The sequence below is a fragment of the Dendrobates tinctorius genome, unplaced genomic scaffold, assembly GCF_039654945.1.
Source record: "Dendrobates tinctorius isolate UK_male_01 unplaced genomic scaffold, ASM3965494v1 ptg000081l, whole genome shotgun sequence".
Classification (NCBI taxonomy): Eukaryota; Metazoa; Chordata; class Amphibia; order Anura; family Dendrobatidae; genus Dendrobates; species Dendrobates tinctorius.
The window spans coordinates 21,143,060-21,160,795 of NW_027361749.1; the positions used below are offsets into that span (position 1 = coordinate 21,143,060).

Below are 17,736 nucleotides of genomic sequence, written 5' to 3' on the forward strand. Positions count from 1 at the left end.
AATGTGCGCTCTGATGTCCATCATTTTTGGACGTATACTCTATGGCCCCATCAGCACATACATCAGACGCAAATCTCGACGGGGCCTCCAAATGGATGCAGGAACACAATGTGAAAGCACCCTTACTCTTCTTGTATGACAATACTGCTATTTAAGTCCTTTTCAGAGTCTTCTGTACTGGAAGTCTGGTATCAAATCTGTCTCTTGTAAAGGAGGTTTCGGAAAAAACACAATATTCACAATGGCTTCCCAATAAAGCTCTATGCAATTAAATTTAAACTGGAAATGATAATAAGTAATTATTTGTTGGTGACCCTTTCTTGGCATGCTTTTCTTTCTCTATTACTTTTCAGTCTTCTGAAGGGTTACAGATAATTGTCACATTGCGGACATCAGTCTTAGGCCACCATAGATTTAAAAAAAAAAAAAAAAGTGTTATATTGAAACACATGAGGTGCACGAGAAAAAAAAAAAGGGAGAAAATAATCCAGCTCACCGTACTGCCTTGCTGGAAAAATCCAGATCCTGCGCACGGATTTGACTAGGCAGTCAATCAATAGTAGAAAAGAAAAAAAGGAAAAATTCCAGCGCCAGAAATGGAAAATTAAAAATCCATTTTATTGTGCCAATACATATTAAAATTCCAGCAGGTACAGCATATCAGTCGGATGACTGCAGAACAACGCGTTTCGACGCCTCAGGTCTTAATCATGTTCTGACATTAAATGCAGCCAACTTCCTTTTATTGAATTCTCCCACCTGCACAAATCAGAAACACATGTGTGGACTGCTCCAAAGCAGCTCCCGATATTGTAATGGTGGGAGAGTCAAACAAGGAAAAAAACAGTCAATGTAGACAACATAACATAAATGACATATATAATTTAAAAGGGAGATATATATACTCCTAATGTAAGATGGAAAAGATGAATATATAAAGATATAAAGAAAAAAGAAAAAAAAAATATAAAAATAAAAAAAAAAAAAGAAAGAAAAGAAATAATATATAATAATTGTAATAACATATTTCAAAGTGCGTACCACATATTCATATCCCATACATAATATACTAAAAATTAGATCGATATATTACATTACAACCTCTGAGTAAAAATATGGGACGAACATATTCAATAATGCAATATAAGATCTTGTCGGCTATTCATACCATCCGGATATCTAGTGCCCAGGGTGAAGATCCAGAAGGACGCTCTGTTCAATAATTTCCTTCTGTGGTCTCCACCCCGAATCGGTCTGTGCACCTGTTCTATTCCCATGAAATGAAAGCCGCTAACATCCCCTTTGTGAACTGTGGCAAAATGCTTTGATACTGCAGAAACCGCAACAGCGTTGTGATTGGACACATCTGAAAGATGCCTCCTGATTCTAACCTTCAAGGGTCCCGTAGTGCAACCTGTGTATTGAATATTACAAATATTGCATGTTATTAAATATACAATATAAGAATTACAGTTTATTAAATTTTTAATGGTAAATGTTTTTTTGTTTACCATAGAAAAAAATGTTTTTCCTTTTTGTTTTTCCTTTTTGTACAAAATTACAAGTTTTACATCTAGTTGCACCGCATTTGTAGAAACCCTTTAATGTGATCCAGGAGGATCCCTCCGTCTGGCCACTGTCACTTGTAAAAAGACTAGGGGAAAGAATAGTACTAAGTGTAGGTGCCCGCTTAGCAACATACCTAATGTTATTCTGAATCACCTGTTTTAAAATAGGGTCCTCATTCATTGAGAATTGGTAAGTATTTTTTCACGATACCAGTAATAGTATTGAACTGATTACTATAATTAGTTGAAAAGACAATATTGTTATTAGATTTATTTTTCATATAAGATGATTTATGTTTAAACAATAAGTCTTCCCTGTTGATTTCGCTTACAATTGATTTAGCTCTATTGAGAATCCAAGGACGATACCCCCTCTTGGAAAGCCTATTACAAACCTGACTTTCTTGCCTATTATAATCACTGGATTGGGAACAGTTTCGTTTTGTTCGAATCAATTCTCCTACCGGAATATTATTCTTGGTCTGTGCGGCATGGCAGGAATCCGCCGTTAAAACAGAATTAGTGGCAGTAGGTTTGTGGTAAGGAGTGACTATGACAACATCCAAATCACTAATAGATAGGGTGACATCCAGAAAATTCATTGTAGTCAAATGATGGTAAAAGGTAAATTTTAAATTAAATTCATTGATATTCAAATATGAAACAAACCCTTGTATACTATCTTCTGGACCACACCAAATCATCAGCAGATCGTCTAAATATCTGCCATACCATAGCAGACATTTGGAAAATGGGTTCTCATCCGAATATAGGAAATCCTCCTCCCACCTCGCCATAACAATATTTGCAAGGGAGGGGGAGAAGCGAGCTCCCATACTAACTCCTCTGCACTGCAAATAAAAATTTTTATCAAAAGAAAAGTAATTATGTTTTAGGAGAAAATCAATAGATGAGACTATAAAATCTTTTAAACAGGTGTCATAGTCACTAAATCTGTCTAGGTGTAGGGATAGACAGCGTAATGCAACATTATGAGGTATAGATGGATATAAAGAAATCACATCGCAGGAGAGCCAAGAGTAATGAGATTTCCAACAAAAATTGTCCAGAGCCTTAACCACCTCTTTGGTATCCCTGATATAACCTGGTATATCAAGAATCAAAGGTTGAAGAAAGTGATCTATCCAGCCTCCCAAATTCTCCCCCAATGAGCCAATGCCTGAAACTATTGGTCTCAGTGGGGGAGGAAATACATTTTTATGAACTTTTGGGAGACAATGGTAAATCGGAACCACAGGGTTTTTATTAAATAAAAAATCCTTAGTTTTCTCATTAATAGCACCCACACAGACCCCCTCCTCCAGATATTTCAACAATAAATTATTATAGTGTCTAGTGGGGTCCTGATCTAACTCTATATAGGTGTCTAAATCCTGTAGGTCCCGGAGTATCAGTTTTTTATATAGACCTGAATTCAATAGTACAATGCCCCCCCCCCCTTATCAGCCTCCCTGATTATAAGATCAGGGTTAAGTTTTAACTCTTTCAGAGCCAATCTTTCCCTGTGTGTTAGATTATCCTTAGGGGGAACCATTGTATCATTCAACTCTAAGTTCAGTGACAATAAGCTCCTGGAACAGATCCAGTATTGGGGGTCGTGATTGTACCGGGTAATATTCCCGATTAGAAAGTACAGGTTGAGTAAACATAGTAGGTTTAATCAAAGCAGTATCACCATTAGCAGAGAGGAGTCTAAGATCCATTATAGCCTTCTGTTCAAAAAAAAAAAAAAAAAAGAAGTGTTACTACAATTAGGAATAACCATATCAGCATTATCTTCAACATCAATATCCTGTGAGGGGATCCCATTGTTATTATCAAAAAAATGACGCTTTAATGTAATGTTACGTGCAAATTTATTCAAGTCCAAAATAGTCTGAAAAATGTTAAAATTTATATTAGGGGCAAATCCCAAACCCCTACTCAGCAAGGAAATCAGCTCTTCAGATAGCACGTAACTGGACAAATTCCACACAGAAGAGTTAATGTCTCTGATGTTGGTGATGTACAGGAAAGGCATTGTTTCTGATGTTTCCTACCCGCTCTTCTGGTACATTTTTTGACTTTTTTTGGAACACTTGTGCTGGATTCTTGTTTTTATATTGTTTAGATCTTGTAGCGATGCCAGATATATTTAATGAGGAGTTGGAAAGATTAGTTGCTCCATCTGAAGTGGAGAGCAGAGATGTATCACCTGTAGAGTCAGAGTTGTCAAAATTGACTTGATTAAAACTGGAGTGACGTCTCCTTCTAATGATCGATCTCAGTTTATAATTCCAGGTGTAAATCTCATTTTTGGTATAATCTATGGAGTCTCTCATAAACTTCTTTTTAATATCCATAATATTACGCTCCAATTTTGACAATTTTGTTTGTATTTTGTCATAGGAGGTTTTATATGAGTCCAAGTTATGGAATTTCTTGAGAGAGTCCTTTATATGCACCAACTCCAATTCCTCCTGTTTAACAATTAAATGCATCAGTTTAATGGAACAGTCAATTAGTATATTATTCCAGTTTGTAATGAACTCAGTGTTATATTTAGTAGTGGGAAATTTTTTTGAACATAAACCTCTAGGTATCATACCTTTATCAATGTATGTCTTCAAAGAGGTAAAGTCCCACCATATCTTGAGTTCTTTGACCATGTTCCGTTCAAGATCCAGCATGTGTTCTTGAAATGAGTCCATTTCAGATGATGGCAATGCGTTTTCCGTTACATTAAAATTGATGCCAATTTGGAAAGTCTATTAGTATATTCATCTTGATCCATAAAGGAATCTACACCAGGATCCGACATTTAGATGGTAAAAATATGCAATTCCAATATAACAATATCCTCAGTCGGGAGCACAGGATTCAAAGCCAAGGTAAATGAGAAAAAAAAAGGGAGAAAATAATCCAGCTCACCGTACAGCCTTGCTGGAAAAATCCAGATCCTGCGCACGGATTTGACTAGGCAGTCAATCAATAGTAGAAAAGAAAAAAAGGAAAAATTCCAGCGCCAGAAATGGAAAATTAAAAATCCATTTTATTGTGCCAATACATAATAAAATTCCAGCAGGTACAGCATATCAGTCGGATGACTGCAGAACAACGCGTTTCGACGCCTCAGGTCTTAATCATGTTCTGACATTAAATGCAACCAACTTCCTTTTATGGAATTCTCCCACCTGCACAAATCAGAAACACATGTGTGGACTGCTCCAAAGCAGCTCCCGATATTGTAATGGTGGGAGAGTCAAACAAGGAAAAAAACAGTCAATGTAGACAACATAACATAAATGACATATATAATTTAAAAGGGAGATACAGTGGGGCAAAAAAGTATTTATTTAGTCAGTCAGCAATAGTGCAAGTTCCACCACTTAAAAAGATGAGAGGCGTCTGTAATTTACATCATAGGTAGACCTCAACTATGGGAGACAAACTGAGAAAAAAAAAATCCAGAAATGTTTTTTTTTTTTTCATTTTATTTGCATATTATGGTGGAAAATAAGTATTTGGTCAAACAAAATTTCATCTCAATACTTTGTGATATATCCTTTGTTGGCAATGACAGAGGTCAAACGTTTTCTGTAAGTCTTCACAAGGTTGCCACACACTGTTGTTGGTATGTTGGCCCATTCCTCCATGCAGATCTCCTCTAGAGCAGTGATGTTTTTGGCTTTTCGCTTGGCAACACGGACTTTCAACTCCCTCCAAAGGTTTTCTATAGGGTTGAGATCTGGAGACTGGCTAGGCCACTCCAGGACCTTGAAATGCTTCTTACGAAGCCACTCCTTCGTTGCCCTGGCGGTGTGCTTTGGATCATTGTCATGTTGAAAGACCCAGCCACGTTTCATCTTCAATGCCCTTGCTGATGGAAGGAGGTTTGCACTCAAAATCTCACGATACATGGCCCCATTCATTTTTTCATGTACCCGGATCAGTCGTCCTGGCCCCTTTGCAGAGAAACAGCCCCAAAGCATGATGTTTCCACCACCATGCTTTACAGTAGGTATGGTGTTTGATGGATGCAACTCAGTATTCTTTTTCCTCCAAACACGACAAGTTGTGTTTCTACCAAACAGTTCCAGTTTGGTTTCATCAGACCATAGGACATTCTCCCAAAACTCCTCTGGATCATCCAAATGCTCTCTAGCAAACTTCAGACGGGCCCGGACATGTACAGGCTTAAGCAGTGGGACACGTCTGGCACTGCAGGATCTGAGTCCATGGTGGCGTAGTGTGTTACTTATGGTAGGTAGAGTTGAGCGACTTTGGTCGGATCGGGTTTCGTGAAACCCGAATGAAACAAAATAAGTTTCAGATGAAACTCGTCCGACTAGAGCAAAAAAAGTCGGAGTTTCTTCCGACTTTTATTTCCCATTGACTTGCATTGGGGTCGGGTTTCGGACGAAACTCCGACTTTGTTTTGCTCTAGTCGGACGAGTTTCATCTGAAACTTATTTTGTTTCATTCGGGTTTCACAAAACCCGATCCGACCAAAGTCGCTCAACTCTAATGGTAGGCCTTGTTACATTGGTCCCAGCTCTCTGCAGTTCATTCACTAGGTCCCCCCGCGTGGTTCTGGGATTTTTGCTCACCGTTCTTGTGATCATTCTGACCCCACGGGGTGGGATTTTGCGTGGAGCACCAGATCGAGGGAGATTATCAGTGGTCTTGTATGTCTTCCATTTTCTAATTATTGCTCCCACAGTTGATTTCTTCACTCCAAGCTGGTTGGCTATTGCAGATTCAGTCTTCCCAGCCTGGTGCAGGGCTACAATTTTGTTTCTGGTGTCCTTTGACAGCTCTTTGGTCTTCACCATAGTGGAGTTTGGAGTCAGACTGTTTGAGGGTGTGCACAGGTGTCTTTTTATACTGATAACAAGTTTAAACAGGTGCCATTACTACAGGTAATGAGTGGAGGAAAGAGGAGACTCTTAAAGAAGAAGTTACAGGTCTGTGAGAGCCAGAAATCTTGATTGCTTGTTTCTGACCAAATACTTATTTTCCACCATAATATGCAAATAAAATGAAAAAAAAACAGACAATGTGATTTTCTGGATTTTTTTTCTCAGTTTGTCTCCCATAGTTGAGGTCTACCTATGATGTAAATTACAGACGCCTCTCATCTTTTTAAGTGGTGGAACTTGCACTATTGCTGACTGACTAAATACTTTTTTGCCCCACTGTATATATACTCCTAATGTCTGATGAAAAAGATGAATATATAAAGGTATAAAGAAAAAAAAAAAAATATAGAAAAAAATAATATATAACTGTAATAACATATTTCAAAGTGCGTATCACATATTAATCAATATTTTGTACAAAAAGGAAAAACATTTTTTTCTATGGTAAACAAAAAGACATTTACCATTAAAAATTTAATAAACTGTAATTCTTATATTGTATATTTAATAACATGCAATATTTGTAATATTCAATACACAGGTTGCACCACGGGACCTCTGAAGGTTAGAATTAGGAGGCATCTCTCAGATGTGTCCAATCACAACGCTGTTGCGGTTTCTGCAGTATCAAAGCATTTTGCCACAGTTCACAAAGGGGATGTTAGCGGCTTTCATTTCATGGGAATAGAACAGGTGCACAGACCGATTCGAGGTGGAGATCACAGAAGGAAATTATTGAACAGAGAGTCCTTCTGGATCTTCACCCTGGGCACTAGATATCCGGATGATATGAATAGCCGACAAGATCTTATATTGCACTATTGAATATGTTCGTCCCATATTTTTATTCAGAGGTTGTAATGTAATATATCGATCTAATTTTTAGTATATTATGTATGGGATATGAATATGTGATACGCACTTTGAAATATGTTATTACAATTATTATATATTATTTTTTTCTTTATCTTTATATATATTCTTCTTTTCCATCTTACATTAGGAGTATATATATCTCCCTTTTAAATTATATATGTCATTTATGTTATGTTGTCTACATTGACTGTTTTTTTTCCTTGTTTGACTCTCCCACCATTACAATATCGGGAGCTGCTTTGGAGCAGTCCACACATGTGTTTCTGATTTGTGCAGGTGGGAGAATTCAATAAAAGGAAGTTGGTTGCTTTTAATGTCAGAACATGATTAAGACCTGAGGCGTCGAAACGCGTTGTTCTGCAGTCATCCGACTGATAAACTGTACCTGCTGGAATTTTAATATGTATTGGCACAATAAAATGGATTTTTAATTTTCCATTTCTGGCACTGGAATTTTTCCTTTTTTTCTTTTCTACATGAGGTGCACGTTATGTTATTGGAAGTCTGACAACCTTATAATAAGACAGTGACCCTTTCCTTGTGCATCCTTAGGTAATGTGCTGAGTATATAACAATGAAGGGGTTATTATATATAAAGAGAAAAGGTCGCACTCATCGAGATGGAAGTTTCACTGATTTATTGACATATCATGAACATGTCAAGTCGGGGGAGTGACATAAGGAGTGCAAGAAAGGCTGACAACGGCCCTTTCGCGCTGCTCGAGCGCTTCAACGGGTCAAACAGTGGGGGGAAGTGCCGGGTTCATATGGAAATCACATCACTCCGTACCTCCTCCCTCCACAGCTGCTGTCTAAGTGACATTAGTGAATTAAAAACATGCTGAGATGCATTACAACATACAAAAGCATAAATACAACTTGCTGCACAAGCAGAAAAATGGTTACATCGAGAGATAAATTGCAATGCATATTCATATATCATTGTAATTTATTTCTCGATGTAACCATTTTTCTGCTTGTGCAGCAAGTTGTATTTATGCTTTTGTATGTTGTAATGCATCTCAGCATGTTTTTAATTCACTAATGTCACTTAGACAGCAGCTGTGGAGGGAGGAGGTACGGAGTGATGTGATTTCCATATGAACCCAGCACTTCCCCCCACTGTTTGACCCGTTGAAGCGCTCGAGCAGCGCGAAAGGGCCGTTGTCAGCCTTTCTTGCACTCCTTATGTCACTCCCCCGACTTGACATGTTCATGATATGTCAATAAATCAGTGAAAATTCCATCTCGATGAGTGCGACCTTTTCTCTCTGCATGCATTCCCAGGATTGATTGTTTCCAGGTCTGGCACCCGAGATTCCCAGCTGCTGGGCTTCTGTATGCCGCACATCATTTGAAGTCACACGGTAACAGCGGTGCCGTCCGCTTTTTATCTTGGTTTTTGGTTATTATATATAAGAACCATGTCACCAACATGAAGCAATAATTCACTACTCTCGGGCAACAGTCTGACGTATATAGGGTTCTCCCAACAGTGCCTAAATGTCTGCATTTGGGAAAAGAGGTGGGCCAGGTATAGTGGAAATACGCATGGAAAAAAAGCAACAGCTAGAAGCCTCTTACTCCCGTCTTTGTTGAGCCAAGTACACATTGGGGACACGTTCACACGGTCAGTATTTGGGGAGTATTACCTTTGTATGTGCAAGCCAAAACCAGAAGAGGAATCAGAGGAAAAGTGTAATAGAAAACTCCACTAGAGATTGGCAGATGAGCGGGTTCGGCAGAACAGCTCCCACTCTGTCAAATGACAGGGTGAGCCCGCAGCTGTGATCGGAGGTATAAAGTGTATCTCCGGTCACTGACATTGGCTGATGGGAGTATTCATCAGTATTGCTTCCATCAGCCAACGCCTGCTGCCGCTAATAACAGTGAAAGCAGGAGCGGCTGATGGGAGTATTCATCAGTATTGCTTCCATCAGCCAACGCCTGCTGCCGCTAATAACAGTGAAAGCAGGAGCGGCTGATGGGAGTATTCATCAGCCGGAGACTGCCCTCTAATTAAATAATTAAAAAAAAACAAAACAAAAAAAACACGGCGTGGGTTCCCATCAGAGGAGAGAGAAATGGGGTCCCACGATTCCTCCCCGGTATTTCCAGTGACCCTGGACCCTCCTGCATGTGCCGGTCTTGGCGTCTTCTTCCGGGAAGAAAATGGCAGGCACATGCGAGGTGCACTCGCCGAGATCTGCCAGCCAGCACCTGGCAACAATAGGAAATTGTTCCTATTGGTTCATTTTGATCAATGTGATAGGGTCTATCACAATGATCAAAATAAAAAATATGTATTTATTTCCATTTTTCCATTAGGGTTAGAGTTGGGCTAAAGTTAGGGTTATGATTACGGTTAGGGGTGTGTTAGGGTTAGGTTTATGGTTAGGGGTGTGTTGGGGTTAGGGTTGTGGCTAGGGTTAGGGTTGGAGTTAGAATTGGGGGGTTTCCACTGTTTAGTTACATCAGGGGGGTCTCCAAACGCAACATGGCGCCACCATTGATTCCAGCTAATTTTGCGTTCAAAAAGTCAAACGGTGCTCCCTCCATTCTGAGCCATGCCACGCACCCAAACAGTGGCTTTCCCCCACATAAGGGGTATTAGCACACTCAGGAGAAATTGCACAACAAATTTTGCTGTCCATTTTCTCCTGATACCCTTGTGAAAATAAAAAAATTTGGTTCCAAAGTAAACTTTTTGTGCAAAAAGTAAAATGTTCATTTTTTCCTTCCACATTGCTTTAGTTCTCGTGAAGCACCTGAAGGGGTAATAAACTTCTTGAATGTGGTTTTGTGCACCTTGAGGGGTGCAGTTTTTAGAATGGTGTCACTTTTGGGTATTTTCCGTTACACTGACCCCCAAACTTACTTCAAATGTGAGGTGGTCCCTAAAAAAATGGTTTTGCAAATTTTGTTGGAAAAATGAGAAATCGCTGGTCAACTTTTAACCCTTATAACGTCCTAACAAAAAAAACTATGTTTCCAAAATTGTGCTGATGTAAAGTAGACATGTGGGAAATGTTACTTATTAACTATTTTGTGCAACATATCTCTCTAATTTAAGGATACACAAATTAAAAGTTTTAAAACTGCAAAATTTTAAAATTTTTTCCAAATTTCCCTTTTTTCATAAATAAACGCAAGTTATATCGAATAAATTTTACCACCAACATGAAGTACAATATGTCACGAAAAAACAGTCTCAGAATCAGTGGGATACGTTGAAGCGTTTCAGAGCTATAACCTCATAAAGTGACAGTGGTCAGAATTGTAAAAATTGGCTTGGTCATTAGCTACCAAATTGGCTCTGTCACTAAGGGGTTAAAAGAGTTACATTCAATTATATATATATATATATATATATATATATATATGTGTGTATCACCAATCAATCACGAAGCATCTTTCATTTCACCAGAGCTGTTTAACCCCTTCACCCCCAAGGGTGGTTTGCACGTTCATGACAGGCCAATTTTTACAATTCTGACCACTGTCCCTTTATGAGGTCATAACTCTGGAACGCTTCTATGGATCCCGGTGATTCTGACATTGTTTTCTCGTGACATATTGTACTTCATGTTAGTGGTAAAATTTCATTCAAATAACTTGCGTTTATTTGTGAAAAAAACGGAAATTTGGCAAAAATTTTGAAAATTTCGCAATTTTCCAACTTTGAATTTTTATGCCCTTAAATCAGAGATACGGCACACAAAAAACTTGATAACTAACATTTCCCACATGTTTACTTTACATCAGCACAATTTTGGAACCAAAATTTTTTTTCGTTAGGAAGTTATAAGGGTTAAAAGTTGACCAGCGATTTCTCATTTTTACAACACCATTTTATTTTTAGGACCACATCACATTTGAAGCCACTTTGAGGGGTCTATATGATAGAAAATACCCAAAAGTGACACCATTCTAAAAACTGAACCCCTTAAGGTGCTCAAAACCACATTCAAGAAGTTTATTAACCCTTTAGGTGCGTCACAGGAATTTTTTTGAATATTTAAAAAAAAATGAACATCTAACTTTTTTTCACAAAAAAAATACTTCAGGTTCAATTTTTTTATTTTACCAAGGGTAACAGGAGAAATTGGACTGCAAAAGTTATTGTGCAATTTGTCCTGAGTACGCTGATACTTGATTTGTGGGGGGGAACGACTGTTTCGGCGCATGGCAGAGCTCAGAATGGAAGGAGCGCCGTTTGACTTTTTCAATGCAAAATTGGCTGGAATTCAGATCGGACGCCATGTCACGTTTGGAGAGTCCCTGATGTACCTAAACAGTGGAAACCCCCTACAAGTGACCCCATTTTGGAAACTAGACCCCCCAAGGAACTTATCTAGATATGTGGTGAGAACTTTGAACCCACAAGGGCTTTACAGATGTTTATAACGTACAGCGGTACATTTAAAAAATCATATTTTTTCCACAAAAATGATCTTTTCACCCCAATTTTTATTTTCCCAAGGGTAACAGGACCCTAAAAGTTATTGTGCAATTTGTCCTGAGTATGCTAATACCCCCCATATGTGGGGGTAAACCACTATTTGGGCGCATGGCAGAGCTCGGAAGGGAAGCAGCGCCATTTGACGTTTTTGGCTGGAATTGAGATCGGACATCATGTTGCGATTGGAAAACCCCTGATGTACCAAAACAGTGGAAACCCCCACAAATGACACCATTTTGGAAACTAGACCCCCTAAGGAACTTATCTAGATGTGTGGTGAGCACTTTGAACCCCCCAGTGCTTCACAGAAGTTTATAACGCCCGGGCGTGAAAATAAAAAATTCGTATTTTTTCCACAAACATGATCTTTTAGTCACCATTTTTTTTATTTTCCCAAGGGTAACAGGAGAAATTGGACCCCAAAAGTTCTTGTCCAATTTGTCCTGAGTACGCTGACACCCCATATGTGGGAGAAAACTACTGTATGGACACACGTCAGGGCTCGGAAGGGAAGTAGTGACGTTTTGGAATGAAGCCTTTGATGGAATGGTCTGCGGGTGTCATGTTGCCTTTGCAGAGCCCCTAATGTACCTAAACAGTGGAAACACCCATAAATGACCCCATTTTGGAAACGAGAACCCCTAAGGAACTTATCTAGATGTGTGGTGAGCACTTTGAACCCCCAAGGGCTTCACAGAAGTTTATAATGCCCGGGCATGAAAATAAAAAAATCGTATTTTTTCCACAAACATGATCAATTAGTCCCCAATTTTTTTATTTTCCCAAGGGTAACAGGAGAAATTGAACCCCAAAAGTTGTTGTCCAATTTGTCCTGAGTACGCTGACACCCCATATGTGGGAGAAAACTACTGTATGGACACACGTCGGGGTTCGGAAGGGAAGCAGTGCCATTTTGGAATGCAGACTTTGATGGAATGGTCTGCGGGTGTCATGTGCGTTTGGAGAGCCCCTGATGTACCTAAACTATTGAAACTCCCAACAAGTGACCCCATTTTGGACACTAGACCCCCCCACGGAACTTATCTAGATGTGTGGTGAGCACTTTGAACCCCCAAGTGCTTCACAGAAGTTTATAACGCTCGGACGTGAAAATAAAAAAATCATTTTTTTCCACAAAAATGATATTTTTGCCCCCAATTTTTTATTTTCCTAAGGGTAACAGGAGAAATTGGACCCCAAAAATTGTTTTGCAATTTGTCCTGAGTAGGCTGATACCCTACATGTGGGGGTAAAACACTGTTTGGGCGCATGGCAGAGCTTGGAAGGGAAGGAGCACCATATGACTTTTTCAACTCAGAATTGGCTGGAATTGAGATCAGACGCAATGTTGCATTTGGAGAGCCCCTGATGTGCCCAAACAGTGGAAACCCCCAATTCTAACTCCAACCCAAACCCCAACACACCCCTAACCCTAATCTCAGCCCTAACCCAAGCCCTAACCCTAGCCCTAACCCTAACCCTAACCCTAACCCTAATGGAAAAATGGAAATAAATACATTTTTTTAATTTTATTATTTTTCCCTAACTAAGGGGGTGATAACGGGGGGTTTGATTTACTATTTATGGCGGTTTTTATTTTTGGCAGCTGTCTCACGCTAAAAGACGCTTTTTATTGTAAAAATAGTTTTTGCATCACCACATATTGAGAGCTATAATTTTTCCGTATTTTGACCCACCGAGTCATGTGAGGTCTTATTTTTTGCGGGACGAGTTGACGTTTTTATTGGTACCATTTTCGGGCACGTGACATTTTTTGATCGCTTTTTATTCCGATTTTTGGTACGCAGAATGAACAAAAACCAACGTTTCATGAATTTCTTTTGGGGGGAGTGCGTTTACACCGTTCCGCGTGCGGTAAAATTGATAAAGCGGTTTTATTCTTCGGGTCAGTACGGTTACAGCAATACCTCATTTAGGTCTTTTTTTATGTTTTGTCGGTTTTATGCAATGAAAACTATTTTATATAAAAAATAATTATTTTTGCATCGCTTTATTCTGCGAGCTATAACTTTTTTATTTTTTCGCTGATGATGCTGTGTGGCGGCTCGTTTTTTGCGGGACAAGATGACGTTTTCAGCGGTACCATGGATATTTATATGCGTCTTTTTGATCGCGCGTTATTACACTTTTTGTTTGGCGGTATGATAATAAATCATTATTTTTTGCTTCGTTTTTTATTTTTAATTTTTTAGGGGTTAGCTAAAGGGGTTAACTAATGGGAAAGTTTTATAGGGCGGGTCGTTACGGATGGGGCGATACCTAATATGTGTACTTTTATTGTTTTGGGGTTTTTTTATTTTCAAAAAATGAATTTATTGGGGAATATTTTTATTTTTTTTTTACTAAATTTATTTGGCGATTTTTTTAAAATTATTTTTACACTTTTTTTTAATTTTTTTTTTACTTTAATACATAGTCCCAGGTGGGACATCACTGTCCTGTGACAGATCGCTGATCTGTCACATCACAGATCACTGTGACAGATCAGCAATCTGTCACAGGCAGTGCACATGGCTTCCTCATGCCTGCGCTTTGCAGGCACTGAGGAAGCCAGCTTCCTCCAGGCCCCCGAAGGCCCCCGTCGCCATCTTGGATCCGTGGAGGAAAGGAGTCCCCCGCAGCAGCGCTGAACATTGCGCTGCCGTGGGGGGCTCAGGGAAGCACGGAGGGAGCCCCCTCCCTGCCGATGCTTCCCTTTAACTCCCGGTACACCGCGATCATGTTTGATCGCGGTGTGCAAGGGGTTAACGTGTCGGGGGTGGTCCGTGACCGCCCCTGACACATAGTGCCGGGTGTCAGCTGTGATAATCAGCTGACACCCGGCCGCGATCGGCGGCGCTCACCACGTGGGCGCCGCTGATCGCGCTAGACGTACTATCCCGTCCATGGGCATAGGGGCCCGGGTCCCATGGACGGGATAGTACGTCTGATGTCAGGGAGGGGTTAAAAGAAGATAAGCTGTGTGACTGGTTGCTATGAGCAACAGTTTTCCCACCCCACGACAACACCTCTGCAGACACTGACGGGGTGGGAGAAACCTAGCATCCCCGGGAACATAAGTTCTCAGCCATTGTCTGCCCCCCAGAAAGGAGCAGAGAGCACATGACAGAAATGAATCACCCCCATTAAAGGGATCATTGGTATGGAAGTCAGGGCAAATCCATCCAGCGCTTTGGTACTGATCCAAGGCGTCTCTTATAGGGATCCCCGGTATGGACGTTAGGGAAATTCTACTCAGCGCTCTGGTTCTGACCCCAGGCCCCTCTTATAGGGATCCCCGGTATGGAAGTTAGGGTAAATCCCTCAGCGCTCTGATTCTCATCCCAGGCTTCTATTAAAGGGATCATTGTTACAGAAGTCAGGGCAAATCCACTCAGCGCTCTAGTTCTGACGCCAGGCCTCTCTTAAAGGGATCCCCGGTAAGGAAGTTAGGACCGTTCCACTCAGCGCTCTGGTTCTGACCCCAGGCTGACAGGATGGTGTGTGATATTAAGGGGTAGTAGTCCGGTGGCTCTGGCTGATGGGATGATGTGGGATATTAGGGGGAGTAGTCCGGTGGCTTTGACGGGATGATGTGGGATATAAGGGGTAGTAGTCCGGTGGCCCTGGCTGACAGGATGATGTGCGATATTATAGTTAATGTGGCTATGCGGAGTGGGCGGGGCTCTACACTCAGCATATATAGATCTATAAAGCTCAGTGTGTGTGTGTGTGTGTGTGTGTGTGTGTGTGTGTGTGTGTGTGTGTGTGTGTGTGTGTGTGTGTCCGCGATTGGCATCTGCACCGTCGCAGCTACAGCCACAAAATTTGGCACAGTCACACGGCTGGACCCCGAGGGCGTCATAGGCTTTGTTGTGAGACGAAATTTTAACCCTGCGCGTTCCAATTCGTGACCAAACAATTTTGCCCCTATCTACATAATGGGGAAAAACTGTGTGTGTGTGTGTGTGTGTGTGTGTGTGTGTGTGTATCAAGCCCCGCCCTCATGTCATAATGGTTGCCATGGTGACGCTAATGTCATAATAGGTTGCAATGGCGAAGATGCTGTCACAATGGTTGCCATGGTGACGATGCTGTCTTAATAGGTTGCAATGGTGACGGTTATGTCATAACGGTTGCCATGGTGATGATGATGTCATAATGGGTATATGGGCACGGGACTATGGGATGGAGGATGTGTGATGGGTATATGGGCACTGGACTATGGGATGGAGGATATGTATGATGGGTATATTGGCATGGGACTATGGGATGGAGACTATGTAAGATGGGTATATGGGCATGGGACTATGGGATGTAGGATGTGTGATGGGTATATGGGCACTCGACTATGGGATGGAGGATATGCATGATGGGTATATGGGCACGGGCCTATGGGATGGTGGATATGTATGATGGGTATATGGGCACGGGCCTATGGGATGGTGGATATGTATGATGGGTATATGGGCACGGGACTATGGGATGGAGGATAATTATAATTTGTTATAACTAACCACAGTTAGTTACTATGCCCGGGCAGCGCCGGGCTCTTCAGCTAATAGATAGATGGAATCATTATAATTTGTTATAACTAACCGTAGTTAGTTACTGCGCCCAGGCGACGCCGGGGTCTCCAGCTGGTTAACAATACAACTAAAGGATTAGTAATGGATAGGTGTTTTATAGAGGCCTCTCCATTACTAAGCAGTGGTCTTGATGTCACCTGACAATACAAAGGTGACATTATCCCCACAAATATGAATTGCATTTGCCACCACTACAGGGCAAGTGGGAAGAGCCAGACAAAGTGACAGAATTGGCGTTTCTCATAGATGCGCTTTTTCTGGGCAGCTGCGGGCTGCTATTTTTAGGCTGGGGGCTATATCAATGGCCCCTTACCAAACTAAGAACACCTGCCCCCAGTTGCCTGCTTTAGCAAGGCTGGTTGTCAATAATAGGGGGGACCCATGCCATTTTTTTTTTTTTTATTTAAAGAGCAAGCGCCAGCTGATGAATACTCCCATCAGCCGCTCCTGCTCTTGCTGTCATTAGCGACAGGAGGCGTAGGCTGATGGGAGCAGTAGTCCCATCAGCCCAAGCCTGTGACTGATCACAGCTGCAAGCTCACTCTGTCATTTGACAGCGTGGGAACAGCGGCTGTCTGACCAGCGGTAATGATTTTACCGCCGATTAGAAGCAGCGTTTGCTGCGCTGTCATGCATGTGACAGCTTGACAAACACCTGATAAGGGGGCCGAACCAGAACAGTAACAGGTACTTCTTGGTGAAATCAGTGTGCTGTGTCTATGCCCAAATAGTATGTGTTCGGTACGGATGACAAACTTTACAGTTCGGGTTCACCCATCTCTAGTCACCACTTCTGTATTTTTCACTTACTCTTGGTTTTGGCTTACAAATACTGAGGTAAAATACTGACCAAATACTGAGCGTTTGAATTTGGCCTTGTATTGAGAGTTGTTGGAAAGTCCTTGAAGACTGTATTAAAGTCCAAAGCTTAAAACAGTCATTCCTAACCTGTCTTAACATAAGAGCCACATTCTGGAGATGGTCGCAAGTCACAGCCAGCGGCAACCTTCACAGTGATGACACCCAAAGTCATTACCCATTACCAATATAGTGACAAGAAAGCACATTAAAACCTTGTGCCCTCATCCCTTATAGGAAGCATATTTACATTTTACTGTATATTTGCAATTCTCTCATTAGGCACAATGTTGCATCTAGCTTCAAGAAACCCTCTAACTGGCCATACCATCCTATCTGTGCCGGGCTACTCAAAAAAAAAAATTCAGCCTCGGGAGACCTTCTCCTCATAGCTGTTTGCTGGACCTGGTGTTAATGCGCCAAGCTGGAAGACAGCAGAGAACCACATATCATGGGAATGT

General features: G+C 40.9%; 1 protein-coding gene across 4 annotated transcripts in view; it reads right to left on the bottom strand.

Moving 5' to 3' along the window:
* ATP6V1H (ATPase H+ transporting V1 subunit H) overlaps window positions 1–17,736 on the bottom strand; it is a 215,105-nt gene that overhangs the window by 184,535 nt on the left and 12,834 nt on the right. The window lies entirely within an intron of this gene.